This window comes from Odontomachus brunneus, unplaced genomic scaffold (genome assembly GCF_010583005.1).
Source record: "Odontomachus brunneus isolate Ranch 3 - 2012 unplaced genomic scaffold, Obru_v1 Obru_scaffold_020, whole genome shotgun sequence".
Lineage (NCBI taxonomy): Eukaryota > Metazoa > Arthropoda > Insecta > Hymenoptera > Formicidae > Odontomachus > Odontomachus brunneus.
In genome coordinates this window covers 2,273,961-2,278,310 of record NW_022639470.1, presented here as the reverse complement: position 1 = coordinate 2,278,310, position 4,350 = coordinate 2,273,961, and the positions used below count along the sequence as shown (strand labels likewise).

Below are 4,350 nucleotides of genomic sequence, written 5' to 3'. Positions count from 1 at the left end.
CTTTCTCCGCACCCGCTCTCCTCCCTGTCCCGCGTTTTGGAACCACTTTAAATTTTGGCAGACTCGACTGTTTCTCGTGCAACTTCCAGGATCGTGAGAAACTTACGAATAAAAGACATTCCGTGTTTTCGGCGATGGGGATCCTTTTGTTGATGCACTCTTCTGCCGCGTGCGACCTAACTTTCCTCTCCCCCTCTCTCTCTTTCTCTCCCCTCTTATACAAAATAATAACTATTGCATGATAACCGATGTATCTATTTGATTTCGCGAGAACGTATTTTTTATATTTTTCTTTTCTCTTATTTATTTTTTTGTATTGTACTTTCCTTTTTATATACTTTTTTTTAGTATACTACAATTTCTTATTGTGCACCAGTGTTTCGAGGGGATTTAGTCCCAGGGAGTCAATAAACATCATTGTCTCTCTTCCTTTCTCTCTTATCTGCCACGACGGAAGATAAACAGTGTTATCTGGTAAATTATCGTACAAAAGCATTACAAATCTTTCAGACTTGTTAAAGTCTTGTTTAATTGCGCAGACTAAAATGATCCTTGACGAAGAGCGGACTTGATCTCATCGAAATGTCGGAGTCTATCTTTCAAATAAACTCGATAACTCTTGAGACAGAGCACTATTTCTGCACGGTTGATTCAGAGCCTCCGTTTCTCTTTGCTTTACCTTGTGCTTTATTCATCGTGAGATCTCTTACGAGACGTAATAATGAAGTTAATTATAATGAAGCAAGAGACGCGGATTTCAATTTCAATTATCTTCCCGTGATATTTCGCGAAAAATTGGAGACGTGGCTTCTCGCACGGAAACTTTTCTGGGATTGCTTGATATCGCTTACCCGTGTTATTAGCGTGCTCGAAGACGTCCAGCCGGGAAGCACCTTGTTTGCGCGAATTGAAATTTAAAGTTCTACAATTACGACAACCGAGGAGATTGTGATCGTACGCAAGTGTTCAACAACATAATTTCCCGTGAGGGAAAAAATTCGCGCCGTTCAGCCGGTAAAAGAAAAAGAAGAAAAAGAGGGAGAGAGAGTATATGTATGTATGTATGTATGTATGTATATATATGCATATATATATATATATATATATATATATATATATATGTGCGCATAGAAAGAGGATAGAAGAGAGAAAGAGACTCGAGTGCAAGAAGAGGATCTTAGGAAATAGTGCAATGTTTCGGAAGCAATCATCCGCTTCCGTTTTTGGATTCTGCTGATACGACCGGATTTCTTACACCGCCTTTGGCACCGGCGTCTTCGATAAAAATGGATGCGCGCCAACAATTGCATTCGCATTTCTGCAGTTTCCACTGGCAGAATGCAATTCATTACCGATCGTCAAACGGCTGAATTTGCATTGTCATAAATACTCGCGGCGGCGTCATTACTTAACGATTATAACGCACGAATTGATCCCGTCGTAAATAATCTCGACTGCTGCTGCGTTCAGTTACGCGCGATTACGATTTCATTACTGCGTGCTGGAGTGTCTCTGTTTTTACAGTAGCAACCGAAGACGCGCACCTTTTCTCTTTTTAAGCGACGGCGTTTAACTTCTTTATTTCATGAGCCATAAAAACGTTGGCTCTAGCGCGTCGCGCATCTAACAGGACTGTTAACGTTCGCTGCGCAAATATTTACGTGGCATAAAAGTACCGGAGGCTCGGCGTTGAGGTTGTTCATCGCGCAGATTTCTCCCCTTCTCTCTTTCTCTCTCGCTCTCTCATTAATGCGGCTACGCGACTGATCGTTACTGTTGTTAATCACTTAATTAACATCAATCATATCGGTCGCTCCAACGATTAGTCGGTGAACATTCCGACCATCATTTAACACGATACGGTTCGCGCGCGCGGACTCAAACTTATAGACTCGTTCACTCCTACACTATAGCCGACCATAACGCGTTGGTAGTAATACGGCACGCGTATAAATTGAACCGTACTTGAACCCTTCGGCTGCAAGTGTTACGAGCCGCTCCATGGTGCTCGCCCATGGAACGCGCGTCGTAAGTTTCGCTGCCTTAAGTGGACCAAGTCGACCCATTATCTCAGTTTACGTCAGGGTCTTTTACGAGCCCCCGATACAGAAATTCCCGTTGGACATAACCGAAGTGGGCTCGCTAATTGTCGGCGCGCGGCTCAATTTTCGCGGATCCCCCCACTGCAATTGACACGCACTCCATCTCGCTCAAAAGGGAACTTCTAATACGACACACCTTTGTACTCCGCTATTATGTCTTTTTTAAACTAATAATATTAGACTAATTTAATCTATTTTCAAATACTATAAAGATACATGTATGCATCTGACGAATTTCCTCGGCTGATATTCCCGACACAAGCAACAATTATCAATTTATATTTATATTTTCCTATATATTTCAGCGACGACAATAAATAACATTTTATTTACCTCGGTTGATTGCTTTCGATTAGACAAGAAATTATCTTTTATATGTCACCGATTGACTTATGATAACGTATTCTGTCTTTGGCGATCGTTTAACTCTCTGTGTGCTCTTAGTGCGCCGCGTTCTAAAGGTTATAAATATAAATGTTTAATCAGCTAGAAAGAGTCACTTTGACAATGAAGAGTGAGACCCGGCGATTCCTTATGAATAAAGTGTTGGACCTTATACAGTTGGTCCTTCTTTGCCAAGGGACGTAAGGATTAAATCTGTATCTTCAGAGTATATATATATATACTCTGAAGATACAGATTTAATCCTTACGTCCCTTGGCAAAGAAGGACCAACTGTATAAGGTCCAACACTTTATTCATAAGGAATCGCCGGGTCTCACTCTTCATTGTCAAAGTGACTCTTTCTAGCTGATTAAACATTTATATTTATAACCTTTAGAACGCGGCGCACTAAGAGCACACAGAGAGTTAAACGATCGCCAAAGACAGAATACGTTATCATAAGTCAATCGGTGACATATAAAAGATAATTTCTTGTCTAATCGAAAGCAATCAACCGAGGTAAATAAAATGTTATTTATTGTCGTCGCTGAAATATATAGGAAAATATAAATATAAATTGATAATTGTTGCTTGTGTCGGGAATATCAGCCGAGGAAATTCGTCAGATGCATACATGTATCTTTATAGTATTTGAAAATAGATTAAATTAGTCTAATATTATTAGTTTAAAAAAGACATAATAGCGGAGTACAAAGGTGTGTCGTATTAGAAGTTCCCTTTTGAGCGAGATGGAGTGCGTGTCAATTGCAGTGGGGGGATCCGCGAAAATTGAGCCGCGCGCCGACAATTAGCGAGCCCACTTCGGTTATGTCCAACGGGAATTTCTGTATCGGGGGCTCGTAAAAGACCCTGACGTAAACTGAGATAATGGGTCGACTTGGTCCACTTAAGGCAGCGAAACTTACGACGCGCGTTCCATGGGCGAGCACCATGGAGCGGCTCGTAACACTTGCAGCCGAAGGGTTCAAGTACGGTTCAATTTATACGCGTGCCGTATTACTACCAACGCGTTATGGTCGGCTATAGTGTAGGAGTGAACGAGTCTATAAGTTTGAGTCCGCGCGCGCGAACCGTATCGTGTTAAATGATGGTCGGAATGTTCACCGACTAATCGTTGGAGCGACCGATATGATTGATGTTAATTAAGTGATTAACAACAGTAACGATCAGTCGCGTAGCCGCATTAATGAGAGAGCGAGAGAGAAAGAGAGAAGGGGAGAAATCTGCGCGATGAACAACCTCAACGCCGAGCCTCCGGTACTTTTATGCCACGTAAATATTTGCGCAGCGAACGTTAACAGTCCTGTTAGATGCGCGACGCGCTAGAGCCAACGTTTTTATGGCTCATGAAATAAAGAAGTTAAACGCCGTCGCTTAAAAAGAGAAAAGGTGCGCGTCTTCGGTTGCTACTGTAAAAACAGAGACACTCCAGCACGCAGTAATGAAATCGTAATCGCGCGTAACTGAACGCAGCAGCAGTCGAGATTATTTACGACGGGATCAATTCGTGCGTTATAATCGTTAAGTAATGACGCCGCCGCGAGTATTTATGACAATGCAAATTCAGCCGTTTGACGATCGGTAATGAATTGCATTCTGCCAGTGGAAACTGCAGAAATGCGAATGCAATTGTTGGCGCGCATCCATTTTTATCGAAGACGCCGGTGCCAAAGGCGGTGTAAGAAATCCGGTCGTATCAGCAGAATCCAAAAACGGAAGCGGATGATTGCTTCCGAAACATTGCACTATTTCCTAAGATCCTCTTCTTGCACTCGAGTCTCTTTCTCTCTTCTATCCTCTTTCTATGCGCACATATATATATATATATATATATATATATATA

General features: G+C 41.9%; 1 protein-coding gene across 1 annotated transcript in view; it reads left to right on the top strand.

Annotated features, from left to right (window-relative positions):
- Positions 1-2,534: 2,534 nt before the first annotated feature.
- The window catches only part of LOC116841991 (cytochrome P450 4C1-like), a 26,150-nt gene continuing 24,334 nt past the window's right edge, over positions 2,535-4,350 (top strand). Inside the window, exon 1 of the mRNA XM_032810605.1 lies at positions 2,535-2,545. The gene's annotated coding sequence lies outside the window, so the exon portion shown is untranslated. The remainder of the gene's footprint in view (positions 2,546-4,350) is intronic.